The 10,378-nt window shown below is 45.8% G+C and overlaps 1 non-coding gene across 1 annotated transcript; it reads left to right on the plus strand.

Annotated features, from left to right (window-relative positions):
• The first annotated feature begins 579 nt into the window (after positions 1 to 579).
• TRNAR-UCU (transfer RNA arginine (anticodon UCU)) lies at positions 580 to 651 on the plus strand. The gene has a single exon. It is a non-coding gene; the product is annotated as a tRNA-Arg (tRNA).
• The last annotated feature ends 9,727 nt before the right edge of the window (positions 652 to 10,378 follow it).

Raw genomic sequence — 10,378 nt, forward strand, 5'->3', positions numbered from 1 at the left:
AGGGATGGTGAGGGACAAAGCCAAGGTCGGGGCCACAAGCAGACAAGAGTAGTCGGGTACACGCCAAAAGGTCAGGATCACAGGCAAACAAGGATAGTCAAGACATGCCAAAGTCGGTAACGGAAAACAGTAGCAGGTACCAATCTCCGGTGATTTAATAGGCCGGGCCAACATGGCGTGCAGGCGTGGGGGTTCAGGTGTCTCGACATTGCTGGCGCTGTGTTTTAAGCTGTGCGGGCGCAGTTATTTAGTTATTATATTATTAGTAGTGCAGTGTTATTATAGTGTGTGATTATAGTGCAGTGTTATTATAGTGTGTGATTGTAGTGCAGTGTTATTATAGTGTGTGATTGTAGTGCAGTGTTATAGTGTGTGATTGTAGTGCAGTGTTATAGTGTGTGATTGTAGTGCAGTGTTAGTATAGTGTCTATGGGCAGCACAGAGGCTTAGGGGTGAGTCTTGCAGCAATGGGGTCCTTGGTTCAAATCCTGACCAGGACACTATCTGCATGGAGTTTGCATGTTCTCCCTGTGCTTGCGTGGGTTTCCTCCCCTACTGTGAAAGACATGCAACTTTTTTGCGTTGGTGGTGCAGTGGTGAGCATAGCTGCTTTCTAAGCAGATGACCCGGGTTCGATTCCCGGCCAATGCCCTCTCCAAGATGTCTGCCCCACCTTCTCGGTGTATTGAGTCCCCAGGGGGGAAAGTGCTGTACAAATTAAGTGTTGAGTATATATGAAAAAGGAAAGAGATTGTGGGACTTTATATGAAGCACACTACTAAATGAAACGAACCAATGAGGACCATAATTGTTTAATTACAAAGGGCCTATATACATATAAATTGGTAGAGAAGGTATATATAATGTAATATAATAAAAGGGTCTTGACAGATATCATCAAAACAATTGATAGTCCTCAATTATTCCAACATGAGACACATAATAATGGACCTTGGGTGTGTGGGCCCAAATTGTACCGCTAACATTTATACATGGATAAGAATGATTCGTTATAATAAAATACAAATATTGCATGTAGTTACTGTGATGTAGCATTGTAGGAAATCTCTACGCGTTTCGTAGAGAAAGAGGCTGATTCTTATCCATGTATAAATGTTAGCGGTACAATTTGGGCCCACACACCCAAGGTCCATTATTATGTGTATCATGTTGGAATAATTGAGGACTATCAATTGTTTTGATGATATCTGTCGAGACCTTTTTTATTATATTACATTATATATACCTTCTCTACCAATTTATATGTATATAGGCCCTTTGTAATTAAACAATTGTTGTCCTCATTGGTTCGTTTCATTTAGTAGTGTGCTTCATATAAAGTCCCACAATCTCTTTCCTTTTTCATATATATACTCAACACTTAATCTGACAGAGGCTTCTTACCACGTGATCAGCTGTGACCAATCACACAGCTGATCATCGTGTGAACCAGGAAGTGCTGGTAAACGGCATTCCTCAGTTCGCTCTGACAGGGAGAGCCAATTGGCGGGGGTCTGTGCTGATAATCAGCACATTGATTATCAGCACAGCCCCCATCAAATGTACCCATCAGCTGCCAATCGGTGCCCAGTAGCTGTCAGTCAGTGCCCATCATAACCTCTTTCAGTGCCCAATAAAGTGCCAATCAGTGCCCACCACAGTGCAAATCAGTGCCCACTATAGTGCCAATCAGTGTCAATCACAGTGCCAATTAGTGCACAGCATTAACACCTGTCAGTACCTGCCCATCAGTGCCATCTATTAGTGTCCATTAAATCCGCCAATCAGTGCCGCCGGTCAGTGCCCATCAGTGCCGCCGGTCAGTGCCCATCAGTGCCGCCGGTCTGTGCCCATCAATGCCGCCAGTCAGTGCCCATCAGTGCAGCCTGTCAGTGGCCATCAGTGCTGCATATCAGTGCCACCTATCAGTGCCCATCAATGCTGCATGTGAGTGTCACCTATCAGTGCCCATCAATTGCCTACTCATCAGTGCCCATCAGTGCCGCCTCCTCAGTGAAGGAGAAAACTATATTTTATAACAAAAACAAAGAAAAACTTATTTTTTCAACAATTTTGGTATTTTTTTTAGTTTGTTTAGTAAAAAATAACCCCCCCCCCCCCCGGGGTGATCAAATCCCACCAAAAGAAATCTCTATTTGTGGGAAGAAAATGATAAAAATGTCGATTGGGTACAGTGTTGTATGCCCGAGTAATTGTCATTCAAAGTGCAACAGTGCTGAAAGCTGAAAAATGGCCTGGGCAGGAAGGGGGTGTAAGTGCCCGTTGGTTAAGATGCACATCTAATGCCGCGTGCACACGACCGGACTTTCCGACAGACCGGAATCCATCGGACAAATTGATCGTGTGTGGGCTCCAGCGGACTTTTCTTCCCCAAAAGTCAGACAGGCCTAGAAATAAAACTACATACAAATCTATCCGACGGACTAAAAATCGGGAAAACCGTTCGTCTGTGTGCTGGTCTGACGGACCAAATACAACGCAAGGGCAGATATTAGCTACTGGCTATTGAACTTCCTTGGTTAGTCCCGTTTACGTCATCACGTTCAAAATGAGCGGACTTAGTCTGGTCATGTGTGGCCAAGTCCGTTCATTCAGAAAGTCCTTCGGACCTTCCGCTGAAAGTCTGTCGGGAAGACCATCGCACCGTCTGCCGGAAACTCCAGATGTGGTCTAACCAGAGTTTTATAAAACGGGAGGATTATTGATCCATCCCTGGAATATATTCCTTTTTTTATGCATGCCAATATTCTGCCGGCTTTGGTAGCTGCAGCTTGGCACTGCACGCCATTGCTCAATCTGACATCTACTAGAACCCCCAGATCCTTCTCCATCCTTGATTCCCCCGCCGTTCCCCCCCAAGTGAGTAGTTTGCATTTGTTTTTTTGCCCCCCAAGTGCATTACTTTACATTAAACCCAATTTGCCAGGTATTTGCACGCTCCATTATCAGTCAGTATAGACCCCCCCACTGAGTACAGACCCCGTCCCTCAGTACAGATCCCCCTCCCATAGTATAGATCCCCCTCACTAAGAACAGACCCCCATTCCTCAGTACAGACCACTCTCCCTCAGTAAACACCCCCCCACTAAGTACAGACCACCCTCCGTCAGTATAGACCCCCCCACTGAGTACAGACCCCGTCCCTCAGTACAGATCCCCCTCCCATAGTATAGATCCCCCTCACTAAGAACAGACCCCCCCTTCCTCAGTACAGACCACCCTCCCTCAGTACAGACCACCCTCCGTCAGTACAGACCCCCCTAAGTACAGACCACCTCCCTCAGTACAGATCCCCCTCCCATTGTATAGATCCCCTCACTAAGAACAGACCTCCCTTCCTCAGTACAGACCCCCCCACTGAGTACAGACCCCCTCCATCAGTACAGATCCCCCTCCCATAATATAGATCCCCCTCACTAAGAACAGACCCCCCCACTAAGTACAGACCACCCTCCGTCAGTACAGACCCCCCCACTGAGTACAGATCCCCTCCCTCAGTACAGATCCCCCTCCCATAGTTTAGATCCCCCTCACTAAGAACAGACCCCCTTCCTCAGCACAGACCCCCCCACTAAGTACAGATCCCCCTCCCATTGTATAGACCCCCCTCACTAAGAACAGACCCCCTTCCTCAGCACAGACCCCCCCACTAAGTACAGACAACCCTCCGTCAGTACAGACCCCCCCACTGAGTACAGACCCCCTCCCTCAGTACAGATCCCCCTCCCATAGTATAGTTCCCCCCCACTAAGAACAGACCCCCCTTCCTCAGTACAGTCCACCCTCCCTCAGTACAGACCCCCCCACTAAGTACAGACCACCCTCCCTCAGTACAGACCACCCTCCATCTAAGTACAGACCACCCTCCATCTAAGTACAGACCACCATCCGTTAGTATAGACCCCCCTCACTAAGTACTGACCCCTTCCCTCAGTACAGACACCCCCATCAGAATAGAATCCCCCTTAGTGCAGACCCCCACAGTATAGATACCCCCCTTAGTGCAGATCCCTCATCAGTATAGACACCCCCCAAAACAGACTCCCCATCAGTATAGACACCCTCCTTAAGACACCCTCCTTAATACAGACCCCCAAATCAGTAAAGACACCCACCTTAGTGCAAACTCCGCAGTATAGACACCCCCCATATAGTGCAGACCCCCCCCATCAGTATAGAATCCCCCTCCTTAGTGCAGACCCCCATCAGTATAAACACCCCCTTAGTGGAGACCCCCCATCAGTATAAACACCCCCCTTAATACAGACCCACCCATCAGTATAGTCACCCCCTTAGTGCAAACCCCTGCAGTATAGACACCCCCCCCCATTTAGTGCAGACCCCTGCAGTATAGACTACCCCCCTTAGTGCAGACCCCCCATCAGCATAGGCACCCCTCTTCCCTCCCATAGCGCCCCCTGCACATGTCCATCTACTTATAATGAAGTGTACAGTACAGACCTCAGAACAGCGCGGCCGCGGACGTATACACACAGCGGTGTGTCCCTCTGACTCCTCCTCCTCACTGGATGTAAACAGAGAGGAGGCGGCGCCGGCTTTAGTGTGCTCCACTGAAAGCGAGGCGCAGATCATCAGGGCAGCGGGCGGTGTTAGCGGTGCCGCAATCCACGGGTGTCACCCGGGTGCGGCCAGCGCCCCCAGCCCCCACCTATCAATGCTACTGTCCATTATTTTGCTCAGGTCTTGCTGTAAAATTTCTATATCTTGATGTGAAGTTATTGCCCTGCTTAAATTTGATGTCGTCCTCTATATCATTTTTAAATATATTGATCCCAAGACAGGATCCTGGGGCACCCCCACTTACCATTCCGGACCAGTCTGAGTACTCATTAGTTAGCACAACCCTTTGGACACGCCCCTGTAACCAGTTTTTAACCCAAGAAAAAGAAATCTTCTGGCCCGTGCCTGCAGACCTCAGCTAGTAGATTAGGATTGGGGGGACTGTATCAAATGCCTTTGCAAGATCCAGGTAGACTAAATCCGCGGGCCTTCTCCTGTCTAGATGGCCGCTCACTTCCTCAACCTTTCGTAAGCCCATGCTGATGACTGCTTAAGATATTTTTTTTTCACCCCGTAAATTCTTGGCTATAGTCCCTTATCACCCCCTCCAATAATTTACCAACGATTGATGTTAGGCTGACTGGCCTGTAGTTCCCAGAGATTGGCTAGTTTGAAATGTAGTGTTCTTGTGCTACCCTCCTTTTACTATGTTTTACATTACATGCGATCGTCCTTTCCCCCGACTTGTTCATTCAGCGAGTTAGTTGGGGTAGGCGGAACACTTTGGTGGGGGTGGGTCAGCCACGCCTCTTGAACCTTTACCCTTTGGGGACACGCCTGCTGACATTTGACCTTTGGAGCAGTCCCTATTCCAATCCCTGAGTCCTAATCTTGTTCTTCAAGGGAAAACCCTAACCCCAACCCCAACCCTAACCTCTGGGGACACGCCTTCTGATCCCAAGTTGTCCCGTATTTCCACATCTGAGATCAGACTTGGATCGTTCGTAAATTAATATATCTAGCAGGGCGTTCTTCCTAGTTGGGGAATCTGCCAACTGTGACATGAAGTTGTCGTGTAAGGCAGTGGTCATCAACCCGGTCCTCAGGGCCCACTAACAGGCCAGGTTTTAAGTATTACCTTGGGGGAGATGCAGACTAGAATACGGCAATCACTGAGTAACAAATGATATCACCTGTCATGTATTTCAGTTATTTTGCAAACCTGGCCTGTTAGTGGGCCCTGAGGGCAGGGTTGATGACCACTGGTGAAATGACGGGCCTTTAAATGAGTGAGCTGTCCCCTATGCCCAGTCAATATCGGAGTAAAGTCCCCCATTATGATGACGTTTCCCTCTCTCACTGTCGTTTCCAATTGCGATAGCTTTCCTGCAGAAGAATGCAAATTGTCTGCCAGTATTTTATAATAACATTCTGCATTCATCTTGTAATCAATTTTCACAAAATTCCCCCCGTTCCTTTAGAGCTCACATACAACCAAAACATCAATGAGCCACCACCATGCTTCACAGTGGGGATGGTATTCTTGTCACTGTAGTCCCCTCTCCAAACATAGCGCTTATGCTTGTGGCCATAAAGCTCTATGTTGGTCTTGTCACTCCAGATTACAGTGTGTCAGAAGCTGTGAGGTGTGTCAAGGTGTTGTTAACCATATTGTAACCGGGCTTTTTGGTGGCATCGGCGCAGTAAAGGCTTCAGTCTGGCAACTCGACCATGCAGCTAATTTGTGTGCAAGTATTGTCGTATTGTCCTCCTTAAAACAACCAGACCATCTTCTTCCAGTGCAGCCTGTATTTCTCCTCAGGTTACCTGTGGGGGATCTTCTTTGTATCCCAAACAATTCTGGCAGTTGTGACTGAAATCTTTCTTGTTCTACCTGACCTTGGCTTAGTATTAAAAGATCCCCGAATTTTTCACTTCTCAATAAGTGATTGAACAGTACTGACCGGCATATTCAAGGCTTTGGTCATCTTTTTATAGCCCTTTCCATCTTAATAACGTTCTTTTACCTTGTTACGCAGGTCTTTTGAAAATTATTTTCTGCTCCCCATGGCTCAGTATCGAGCCTACTCAGTGCATCCACGTGAGAGCTAACAAACTCATGGATTAATTACACACGGATACTTATTGCAATTTTCAAAAGCCACAGATGTGGAAAATGAACCTTTCATTGCTATTATAACCTGTGTGTGTCTGTATCAAAGCCAAACATTCCGAGGGGGTCTCTCATCAGGGCCATTTGGGGGATTTCTGTTATCATTATGATTTATAGAGAAGCCAAACAAAATGTGATAATAAATGTCTTCATATCTTCACTATCCTTAAATAAAAGACAGTTTGTCGGCATTATCAGTCATATCTTCCATATCAGTGCCTCCTTGACAAATTTCAGCCTTCTTATTGGCCAGAGAGATGGAAAGTGAACTGAATGTAGCCAAGAAGAAGAATGGGAAGTTGAGTAGTGAAAACAGTTTCAGATATGAACATGAAGAAAGGTTTTTGGGTAATAAAGGCAACAGGAGGCACCTTCTGATATCTGCTCCGGGACACGACATTTATTACTAGAAAAATGGATTCATTGATTTTAGTAGTGGCTGGAATCACCAAAATCTCCTGTGTAGCTCTAGCCAAGCCATTCCCAACCAGTGTTCCTTACAACCCTAGGGGGTTCCTCCAGAGGTTGCTAGGGGCTCTTAGGGGTGGCTGATTGACCTCCCATCTGATGGTGCTATAGTTCTGGAGTCCATGCCACTTGGCAAAGCCAGATACAGGACACCGAAAATCTTCTTAGCTGTGTGTAAGGGTGGCATTCTGACCACCAATGTAAGGAACATTCTACCCACTGATCACCAATGTAAGGAACATTCTTCTCACTGATCACCAATGTAAGGAACATTCTTCTCACTGATCACCAATGTAAGGAACATTCTTCCCACTGATCACCAATGTAAGGAACATTCTTCCCACTGACCACCAATGTAAGGAACATTCTTCTCACTGATCACCAATGTAAGGAACATTCTTCCCACTGATCACCAATGTAAGGAACATTCTTCCCACTGATCACCAATGTAAGGAACATTCTTCCCACTGATCACCAATGTAAGGAACATTCTTCTCACTGATCACCAATGTAAGGAACATTCTTCTCACTGATCACCAATGTAAGGAACATTCTTCTCACTGATCACCAATGTAAGGAACATTCTTCTCACTGATCACCAATGTAAGGAACATTCTTCCCACTGATCACCAATGTAAGGAACATTCTTCCCACTGATCACCAATGTAAGGAACATTCTTCCCACTGATCACCAATGTAAGGAACATTCTTCCCACTGATCACCAATGTAAGGAACATTCTCTCACCGATCACCCAATGTAAGGAACATTCTTCTCACTGATCACCAATGTAAGGAACATTCTTCTCACTGATCACCAATGTAAGGAACATTCTTCTCACCGATCACCAATGTAAGGAATATTCTTCTCACTGATCACCAATGTAAGGAACATTCTTCTCACCGATCACCAATGTAAGGAACATTCTTCTCACTGATCACCAATGTAAGGAACATTCTTCTCACTGACCACCAATGTAAGGAACATTCTTCTCACTGATCACCAATGTAAGGAACATTCTTCTCACCGATCACCAATGTAAGGAACATTCTTCTCACCGATCACCAATGTAAGGAACATTCTTCTCTCTGATCACCAATGTAAGGAACATTCTTCTCACTGATCACCAATGTAAGGAACATTCTTCTCACTGATCACCAATGTAAGGAACATTCTTCTCACTGATCACCAATGTAAGGAACATTCTTCCCACCGATCACCAATGTAAGGAATCATTCTTCCCACCGATCACCAATGTAAGGAATATTCTTCCCACTGATCACCAATGTAAGGAACATTCTTCTCACTGATCACCAATGTAAGGAACATTCTTCTCACTGATCACCAATGTAAGGAACATTCTTCCCACTGATCACCAATGTAAGGAACATTCTTCTCACTGATCACCAATGTAAGGAACATTCTTCTCCACTGATCACCAATGTAAGGAACATTCTTCTCACTGATCACCAATGTAAGGGACATTCTTCTCACTGATCACCAATGTAAGGAACATTCTTCTCACTGATCACCAATGTAAGGGACATTCTTCTCACTGATCACCAATGTAAGGAACATTCTTCTCACTGATCACCAATGTAAGGGACATTCTTCTCACTGATCACCAATGTAAGGAACATTCTTCTCACTGATCACCAATGTAAGGGACATTCTTCCCACTGATCACCAATGTAAGGAACATTCTTCTCACTGATCACCAATGTAAGGAACATTCTTCTCACTGATCACCAATGTAAGGAACATTCTTCTCACTGATCACCAATGTAAGGAACATTCTTCTCACTGATCACCAATGTAAGGAACATTCTTCTCACTAATCACCAATGTAAGGAACATTCTTCCCACTGATCACCAATGTAAGGGACATTCTTCTCACTGATCACCAATGTACGGAACATTCTTCTCACTGATCACCAATGTAAGGAACATTCTTCTCACTGATCACCAATGTAAGGAACATTCTTCTCACTGATCACCAATGTAAGGAACATTCTTCCCACTGATCACCAATGTAAGGAACATTCTTCACACTGATCACCAATGTAAGGAACATTCTTCCCACTGATCACCAATGTAAGGAACATTCTTCCCACTGATCACCAATGTAAGGAACATTCTTCTCACTGATCACCAATGTAAGGAACATTCTTCTCACTGATCACCAATGTAAGGAACATTCTTCTCACTGATCACCAATGTAAGGAACATTCTTCCCACTGATCACCAATGTAAGGGACATTCTTCTCACTGATCACCAATGTAAGAAACATTCTTCCCACCGATCACCAATGTAAGGAACATTCTTCTCACTGATCACCAATGTAAGGAACATTCTTCTCACTGATCACCAATATAAGGGACATTCTTCTCACTGATCACCAATGTAAGGAACATTCTTCTCACTGATCACCAATGTAAGGAACATTCTTCTCACTGATCACCAATGTAAGGAACATTCTTCTCACTGATCACCAATGTAAGAAACATTCTTCCCACCGATCACCAATGTAAGGAACATTCTTCTCACTGATCACCAATGTAAGGAAAATTCTTCTCACTGATCACCAATGTAAGGAACATTCTTCTCACCGATCACCAATGTAAGGAACATTCTTCTCACTGATCACCAATGTAAGGAACATTCTTCTCACTGATCACCAATGTAAGGGACATTCTTCTCACTGATCACCAATGTAAGGAACATTCTTCTCACTGATCACTAGGGATGAGCTTCGTGTTCGAGTCGAACGTACGTTCGACTCGAACATTGGCTGTTCGGGCGTTCGGCGAAATCCGAACTCTTGGTCCGTTCGCGTCAAAATTCGTGTGGCGCGCGCGGACCACAATGCACTGCGGTGGCGCAGTGCATTGCTGGCTCGTGATTGGCCAAGCATGCACTGTGACCCCGCATGCTTGGCCAATCGCAGCGCCAGCAGCGAGGAGAGCCATGATTGGCCACAGGCATCCTGCCTGTGGCCAATCATAGCTCAGGCTATGTAGTGCACGCCCCACACTATATAAGGCCGCCTTTGAGGCGGCCTCGTGTAGTGTGTTGGCATCTGAAGCAGTGGGTGTTCTGTGTACCTTCAACACAGTTACACACCAATCGTTTTTGGCTGATTTCCTATCTTGCTCTTGTGTAGTGGTTATTGTCTGTGCCCTGACCGCAGTATAC

Source organism: Lithobates pipiens, unplaced genomic scaffold (assembly GCF_037356315.1).
Source record: "Lithobates pipiens isolate NorthernLeopardFrog02 unplaced genomic scaffold, aLitPip1_a1.2 Scaffold_25, whole genome shotgun sequence".
NCBI classification, from domain to species: domain Eukaryota; kingdom Metazoa; phylum Chordata; class Amphibia; order Anura; family Ranidae; genus Lithobates; species Lithobates pipiens.